General features: G+C 41.0%; 1 long non-coding RNA gene across 1 annotated transcript; it reads left to right on the forward strand.

The window, feature by feature from the left end:
* The first annotated feature begins 4,321 nt into the window (after nt 1-4,321).
* LOC138839638 (uncharacterized) lies at nt 4,322-8,021 on the forward strand. The gene is made up of 3 exons (XR_011376004.1): nt 4,322-4,456; nt 6,348-6,468; nt 7,954-8,021. It is a non-coding gene; the product is annotated as an uncharacterized lncRNA (long non-coding RNA).
* The last annotated feature ends 1,239 nt before the right edge of the window (nt 8,022-9,260 follow it).

The raw sequence follows: 9,260 nt of genomic DNA on the forward strand, positions 1-9,260 counted from the left end.
TTCCACATAGTCTACATATGAGAGAAAACGTGTCCTTTGTCTCACTGGCCTGACTTACTTCACTTAATGTATTTTTTTCTAGTCTATCATTTCTTTGCAAATGATGTAACATCATTCTTCCTAATGGATGAGTAAAATTCCATTGTATCTATATACCAAATTTTCTTGATCCATGTGCCCATTGAAAGGCATCTGGGCTGCTTCCATACATTGGCTATAGTGAATAGTACAGAAATGAATGTGACTGTGCAAGTGTCTGTCTATTTTTGAGGGATTTTTGAGGGATGCAATTCCAACTTCAATTCCTGGTGTCCAATAATAAATTTTTCTGAGTCTGAAAATAAGGCTTTGATTCTCAACCATGACACAGAACAAAGCACAGTTGTTCACAGTGGGAGGCTATTATGATTTTACTAACCTGATTGGTCTCTCAATTGTACTAACCAGTCATACATGTAATCACCATATCCTACTGTCTTTCCTCATTCTTGCTTGCATCTCTTAAAAAATAGAATAATATGATTAGACATTTAGTGCTAGAAATTAATAGGAAGATCTGGATCAGAAAAAGGTACTTGTGGTGAGTGAGGTAACAGAGTCTTCTTCAACTTACCTTATTCCCCCAATTCATGAGAGAGCTTCCCAAAGGTTTTGTAGCTGAAGAATCTATTCATGTATTCAGGCTTATATTTAGTTTTGAATTATACATACACACCTACATATACACACATATTTCTAAGTAACTGAGCTCAGAGCCTTACCATTTCAATCTGAACATTATATGGGTGGTACTATCTCTATCTTCATTGTCTTGTGAGGTAACTATTAATATATTTCCCTAACACAAGGGAAAGACCTATTAAAGTAAATGACATTGCAAATTTGAATCAATGATGGTGCTCACAAATCCTCATCAAAGAAACTTACTTCATATTTTTCATAGAGCCAAAAAAGGAAAATAGCACAGTGTTGTCTCATCATTTCCCTGTAATTCTCAGTTGTAACCATAATATTATAATAGACAAGGAGAAAAACCGCGTTATGTTCAGATTTACAGCCCAAAGGGTAAACAGACCAAAAGCTACTAATGTCTTTATCAGAAGACAATTCTCAAGAGAAGAGAGCTAACACGTTGACTGTGGTTCATGCAAAGTCAGAATCAGAGACACCAATAGAATGAAATTGTTAGAACAGAAATTCATGTTTTGTTTTAATGCCTCTATTTGGAACATGGGCTCATCAGAGTCCCCTTTCCAAGGTTTTACAAGGGATGTTCAGATTTGTACTCATCAATGTTATTGACATGGCAAAAGAATATTTGAAACCCAGTGGAGTCTGACACAGAATTTCTTGGGGACAGTGGGAGTGTACTGAGCAATATCATATTGAAACATCAATGAAAAATCCTCAATAGTCCAGGAACTAAATATGAAGTTCAGTGGTGTTGGTCAGTGGTGCAAAACCTTTGTTATGGTGAAAGAAAATGCAAATCAAATTATGTGAATTTTACTTTTTAGCTTATTTTGTAGCACAATTCAGATTTAGGAAGAATTTCAAATGAGATTTTGATGTGCTTCTTTCGACCTGGACAAAATAGATTTGCTGTTTTTGTTTCTTCCTTTTTTATTCAAATGAGTCAAACCTTTCTGACTTGAAAAATCTGGTTGTTATCTCTTAGAATCATGCCTGCTGAAGAACTTTTTTTCCTCCCAAAGTGGATGTCTAATCATGCAGAATTCTTACCAAAGGCTCCAAGAAAGAATCCAATTGAAGGACCAAGATGATTGTCAAATGAGCTATGGATAAGGTCTGATTCTTGGAAATTCAATGAAAATAGTTGAGCTAAAGATAGATTTAATAAAGCAGAGAGAAAAGAAATACCCTTTTGGGGAATATACAGGGCAAAGCAAATAAACAGGAACTCATTAAAAAAGTAGCCAATGAGCAATTTATAACTAATATCTAATATATAATTTAAGATCCAAAGGTCACTTAATATTAAGTCTCTTGCTACACACATAGGCTCAAAGAAGCTGGCTTACACTTGTTGATCTTGCCTTATTTTAATTTCTTGCAAGTATTTTTTGAGGCACCAAAAATTATATATACGTATATATGAGTAAAACTGTATTTATCAGAGGCATTTATTTGGATTAATTAAGTAATAAAAGAATTTTCAAATTGCTAATTTACTAAGCAATGTTACCAGAATGCTGAATTACTTTATTTTTATTATGATGATCAAAAGAGATAAATGCAGCCTAGCTACAAAACCAAAGAGAAAAGAGGCAGTCATCATTCTTTGCATAATTACTGGTATTTGTCAACCTTCCCTTTAAAAAGGAGTCATCCGTTGTTTTTTTTCCTAAAGACTGTTTTGCCTCAGTCTCTTCTTCAAAACAGTTTGCCATCCACATTGAGCTCATTTACCCAGCAATACATACAGTACTAATATATTTTTTCATTAGTCAATTTAATGAATTTCACTTTGGTTCAAAATGTTAATTAAAAAGTATACATTTTGCTGGGTGCTGGTGGCTCATGCCTATGATACATAGCTACTCAGGAGGCTGGGATTTAAGGATCACAGTTTGAAGCAAGTCTGGCCAGGGAAAGTCTGTAACTCTTATCTCCAATTATCTCCAATTAACCAGCAAAAAACTGCCAGTAAAGCCGTGATGATTGAATGCCAGCCTTGAGTGGAAAAACTTAAGGAGAGCACCCATCCCCGAAGTTCAAGCCCTAGTACCAGCACACACTCACACACACACACACACACACACACACACACACACACACACACACACACACAGTATTTTATTCTGATAAGCATTCTTACAAGCATTTAATTCTTATAAGGAATTTTTTTAAAGAACTTTTTGAGAAAGGTGGAGGCAAGAGCACTCAGAATTTGACACAAGGAAGATTATATAGACAGACATTGTTTCAAAAAAGAAAAACAGGAACATAAACGTCCCTCTTGGTTCTCAAGTATTAGCTTAGATAATTAAATGTAAATAGAGTTGAAAAATAGGATTCATCCATGAGAAATTTAGTATCATCAGCCTTGGTTTGATTTTGATGACTTAAAATTAACTTTTCTACCCCTTTTAAGAAAATGAAGGCTAAAAAATCATGTCATCCAGAACCTTATGTTTAGAGAGAAATTTTGGGAGAAAAATCTAAGAGGAAATGGAAAAGAAATATCGCACTAAAGAAAAAGCTACCAGACCAGACATTCCATCACCAGAAAATGAATGAGAACTTTATTATTTCTTTGCTTAAAAAAAACACAACAAAACCTGTCCGTTGCCAGATCTAAAAATGCTGCCAACCTGGAAGGAAAAGAAGCCATTTCCCACCTAAATAAGTACATTTAGTAATTTCCATGAAATTGACGTTTTAGAACTATGGCAAAAAGCCAAATTAAAACTCAAGGGTTCCTAATCCTTAAATTCTGAGCCTGTTTTAGGAAATACCTAAAATATATTTTAAAACGAACCAATTAATTTAATTACATTGGGTTTAAATAACACATACACACTCGATCTGTTTTTGTAAAGCACAGCTGTTCGGTTATTTATATATTTTGATGCTTTTTAAATTAGAAAGATGGCTTTATATATGTAATACGTATATGCAAAGCAAACTTAGTTTTTAAGAGTCAGTCTGTTGGGTTTTTTGCCATCATTAAAGGGAAAAAAAAAGAAGCCAACAATCCTACAGCAATTAGCCTGGGAATCTTTGTATTCAAGCCTCTGAGTATTACTGCCCTTCCAACAGGGACAACAGCACCTCGAGGTAGTTCTGGTAACCGAAACTAGGTGCAACCATAGACTTGCATATTCTGGCAGTTGACATGGTAATTTCTTCACCTCCTCTCTGGCTCACACCACCCCACTTCCCCAGGCCCCTTCCCCCAAGGCACGAAGCACCCTAGGCTGTGGTAGGTGCCCTGCGGAGGGAACATCGGTCGGAACAAGGAGGACAGAGCGCGCGGTGCCCAAACCCTTGGCCTCAGGGTGAGTGCAAACAGCCGCCGCGAGGGCCAAGGAGTGGGACGCAGGTTAAGAACACAGGGTTCGGGGCGGATCCCAGGGTCCAGCTCCAGCCTTCCCCTCTCTCCTCTTTTTCCCCCGGGACGTGAGAACTGCGGCACGAGGCGCGGGACGCCGCAGCCCTGGGCTGGGCCCCCGCAGGGATGGGCGGGCGGGGGGCGGAGCGCAGTGCTGCGCGGGGCGGCGGGAAAGGGGCGGAGAGCGCAGATCAGGCTCGGGCGGGCCGAGGGACGGTGGCAGAACCTGCAGGATAAGGTGGGCGATCCGGACGTGGGAGAACGAAGGTCGTCGCTTCGGAGGTGCTAGGAGTCCGGGAGAGTCAGGCTGTTGCCGCCTCTTAGCAGCGGGAAATCGCGCACCGGTGGCTGCACACGCAGCAGCGGCGACCGTGCGCGCAGGTGGGTATCCCAAAGCGAGGCGCCCCGACTGCCTGAATTCCCTTCTTTTCCTCCTTTTCCATCCCACACCGCCTTGCACGGGGACGAGAGCCAGAAAGGGCCGTCCTGCGGCAGGAGGAAGGTACACGATCCCCTGGTGTTCGTGCTTTACTAGGTGAGGAAAGAGGTGCAGGAAAGGTGCACCCCTCCCCCCTTAGAGACTCCCCTCGAGTCTCCTTGTTGTTCCCACCCCCACCCTGTCCCCTTTGGAGGAGCCAAGCGCCCGTGTCCTTTGCCCGCCACAATCTTCGATGGTGTGCGCTGGTCGCCCTCCCACCCTTCTTTTGCAATCCCCAACCCAACAACCATTAGGACCCCCCCCCCGGCCCCACCCGCGAGACTATAAGGACCTGGGGAGCGGGGCGGACTGGCGGGGGAACCTGCCGGGGCGAGGGGGGGGGGAGGCTGGAGTTGCTGGAGTATTGTGTGTTGGCGCGGGTGATTGTGCCCCAGGGGGCTCCCCACGTTTTCGGGGCCTGGGAGAGTTCGGAGGTGGGGGGGGGAAGGGGTAGCTGAACTTCTCACCGAGGGTGGGCTGTGCACGTGCCCGTGGAGCCCGTGCACGTTTGGACGCGCGTTTAATGGAGGCACGTGGGAGCGGATTGGGTCATGGTGAGACCTCCCCCCCCCCCCCCCCCGCTGCCCCATCCCAACCCCCTTGGGATAGCCCAGCGCGAGTTCGGGCTTTGGAAGGGGAGAATGTTTTGTGTGAATGCCGGTCCTAGGGGAAAGGAAGAGGAGGAGAGTGGCTCAAGGAGACCTGATTTTCTTGAATTTTTCGCAATTCTGTAAACCCCAACAGGCTTCCCAGGCGTTAAAGTAATTTGCGGGTAAGTGGGACGGATCTCTGGTGTGGGTAAAGAAGCCCAGGGGAATTCGGGCTTTCTGGCCCGGCTGGCATTTGAGCTGGGTGGCTTCTAGCACTTTCCTAGGAGGGGGGGTGGGGTGTGTGTGTGGGGGTCCTCGTGTATTTGGCTCAAGGTGCTGGTGTTAAAGCATTTGTCCTGGGTAGACTGTGGGAGTCTGGGGAGGTAAAAAGCTTCGTCGAGTGGTGTGGTCTCTCGGTCTCTCTCGGTCTCCCCCCCCACCCCCCTCTCTCGTCGAGTGGTGTGGTCTCTCTCACACACACTCTCTCTTACACACACACACACACACACACACACACACTCAGATACACACAAACACCTCTCATCTTGTGGCTGCTTAGACTCTTGATAGTTGTAGAATTTTATTCCTCTCTTTTGCTGACTTTAAGAAAGAATAAATTTTTAACGAAAAATCTATCTGCACTTAAATCCAAGGGGTGTTAGGAAAGATCTGTTAGCGTTCATTCATATTCAGATTAGGGATGGGGCATTATAATGAAAATAGCCTACCAAACTGCTGTTTAGGTTGGACAAAGCTAGTTTTGGTTAGAATTTATATCTTGTTAAATAGTCGTAAGACTTTGTGGTAATGTATCTTAGCCTGGGTCCTTTCTCTCTTCTTCACCGAGGTAATTTACAAAATTCTTCACGTCTGCATTAACAAAGTAAGCAAGGTAGCTCCTAATTTTAAACGATGGGTCTTGAGATGGCTGTTAAGTTGAGCTTGGGGATTCTCATCTCTTTAATGAACTGATGAGAGTATTGTGTATTTGACTTGGGACCTTGGTATGTTTTAAAATTTAATCAAATAATTTTAGCTAACCATTGGTGGGGTGTGAGACATGCCTTAGAAATTCTCACCGAGGAGAAAGAATACTTTGTCTTTTGGAGCACATTGCCCCCCCTCTCCAGTTTCTTCCTGTTAGATGCTTGGAAAAGATGCATTGTTGAATAAGGTATGGCTTATTTTGCTTTTATGTCCACAGGTGGCAGTGTAGAAGCCAAACCTGGAGCTTCCAGAAGTGATTTCTGAAAAATAAATAGTTGAATGTACAAGCACAGGAGTCTGAAAAACAAAAACAACAAAAACAAAACCCAAAACCACAGGTATGTGGGGAAATTAATCCACCTATCCAGCTTTATAATTAATTGCATTCCAGTAAAGCTAACCCATTTACATTTATTCTCAGTATTTTGACATTTATATAGGCTTTTATAAAGTGAAACATTAGAAGGTAATTGTAGAGAAAACAACACTAATCTAGTTCAGATAATATATTCAAATAAAAAGACTGCATGTCATTTTATAACCAGACTTTACTGTTCTAAAAGAGAAGCCATTTCGTCCTTGTAATTGTGAATCTTTGCTTTTAAAAACCAATTGTTCTGAACAGTTTTCACTTGGGGTCACTTTAATGAACCAATATAAAGCCTATATCTGCCTTTAATAAATAAAACTGCATCTTTGTTAACTTGATGACACACAGATAAGAGTTCAGATGTATCTGGACATTTCTTTTAAACCAGCCTTTCTGTTTTTAACCTTCTTGTCACTTTTCTCCTACTCCAGGGCTGTTTTTCTAGCCCACTAATTTGCCCACTTAATTGAAATAAGGATAGGTTATATGCAGATCAGAGACAATCAAGTTTGTGGAGTTATTCAATCTGACATCAAAAGGATTTGACTGATTATCATTACAATGTGAGTTTTGCATATTAAAGTACTTAATATGCACATTGTTATGAATGGTTGAAGAGAAGCCAGGGAAAGGGAATGAGTTCACCTTTTTGTGAATTTTTTGTTTTCTTTCCTGAGAGTGGCACTTTCCCAGGAAAGCTGACATTCCTGTTGGCTGTGTAAGGGTCAGGCATCAAAATGGCTGCTCTCATAGAAATCAAAATGAAGGTTTCTGTTCTAGGAAGAAAGGGGGATGGTACACATATTCATCACAATGCAGAAATGTAATGGTAGTTTCTGAATTTATTTCATCTTTTGGTTTAAAAAAACCCCAGAGGTTTGCAAATGCCAGGCTAGTTCTCTGTCTACCACTGAGCCACAACTTAGCTCTACCTTGTGGTTTTTGACATTTTGCTTTTATAGCTGGGGAGGGATTTGTTTAGCCCCTGCTAATGAGGGTATAAAACCAAGCTGTTCTTGAAGGTTAAAACGATTAAATTGGACATTTAACTAGCAGAAATCAAATTGAGATAGTCTTTTGAAAAATAAACTAAATGAAGGCAGAAAGATTATCATTCTAAGGACCTTGATGGATAAGAAACTGTCTCAGTAAAGCTTGGACATTTAGGAACAGTGGAATTTCCTTTGAGGTGTTAATTGATCATCTGATTTCAGGAAACTAGGAAGTAACTTATGTTCCCCAACTTGTCAGAGAGGAATGGGGGGAACTAATCATCTGAGGTGAAAAAGAAAAAAGCAAGGTTAAGATTTTTTTCTTATTTTGAATTATAGCATACTCATTGAAAGGACCGGTGCCTTACAGATATTGTACTTTTGAGGTATAAAAAACATATAATAAAGTGTACAGTATTCATCTAAACTACACTGCTTAAAGTTGTGTGCATATATACCAGGTGGTGACAAGTCAAGATATCACCAACGTTAAAGAAGATTCCTTTGTTCAATATTCATCTCACCTCCAATATGAAGGTAACCATGTTATGGTTTTTAAAAAGAAAACTATTACTTTTGCCTGCTTTTAGGTTTCATATAAATAGAATCCTATAGTAGGAACTTTGTGTATGTTTCATATGTCTACAAGATTCATCTATGAATTTGTGTGGATTGGTCATTCCTTCTAATCCATTGTTGAGTAAGAATTCCAATTGTGTGGATATGCTATAGTTTATTTCCCTGTTATACTTTGGATTATGTCCAGTCTTTTGCCAACACAAATAAAGCAGTTCTGAACATGCTTGCTTGTGATTTTTGATGGAAATTCCCACTCATTTCTCTGGGCATAAGCCTAGGAAGATTGTATAACCATATACTATTTAGCCTTAGTAGATAATGCCATTTCCCAAATAGTTGTAAAATTTTAGTCCCACTAGTGACATAGGATTTTTAGTTCTTCTAAATTTTACCAAGTCAGCTTTGCTTTGTCAACCTTTTTTCCTTTTTCTTTTCTTTTTCTTTTTTTTTTGTGTGCCAGTCTTGGAGCTTCAACTCAGCGTTTGGGAACTGTCCATAAGCTTGTTTGCTCAAGGTTAGCACTCTATACCATTTGAGCCCCAGCTCTACTTCTGGCTTTTTGGTGGTTAATTTGAGTTGAGTCTCCTACACTTTCCTGCCCAGGCATGAACCATGATCCTCAGATCTTAGCCTTCTGAGAAGCTAGGATTATAGGCATGAGCTATTGGTACCCATTTATTCTTTTTTGGGGGTGGAGGTCTGGTTGTGGGGCCTGAACTCTGGGCCTGAGTGCTGTCCCTCAGCCCTTCAGCTCAAGGCTAGTGCTCTACCACTTAAGCCACAGCGCCACTTCTGGCTTTTTTCTTTTTGCTTATGTGGTGCTGAGGAATCAAACCCAGGACCTCATACATGCAAGGCAAGCACTCTACCACTGAGCCACCTTCCCAGCTCCCATTTATTCTTGAATTTTCATTTTAGGCAAGATGTTGCTCTTTTACTGAGATTGCTCTTGAACTCCTAGGCTTAAGCGAGCCTCTTGCCTCGTCTTCCCAAGGAGGTGAGATTATAGGTGTACCATGTACTACTGTGCCTGGCTTATCTATAATTTTAGCTATTTTGGTGAAACAGGTATTTTCTTAGGTTTTTAAAAAAACGCTTATTTTAAGGTGTGCTTAAATATACGTACTTGGAGTTTACCTCTTTTTTGAGGTACTGGGGATTGAACTCAGGGCCTAACACTTGCTATTCA

The sequence above is a fragment of the Dipodomys merriami genome, unplaced genomic scaffold (genome assembly GCF_024711535.1).
Source record: "Dipodomys merriami isolate MVZ:Mamm:240054 unplaced genomic scaffold, mDipMer1.0.p SCAF_3, whole genome shotgun sequence".
NCBI classification, from domain to species: Eukaryota; Metazoa; Chordata; class Mammalia; order Rodentia; family Heteromyidae; genus Dipodomys; species Dipodomys merriami.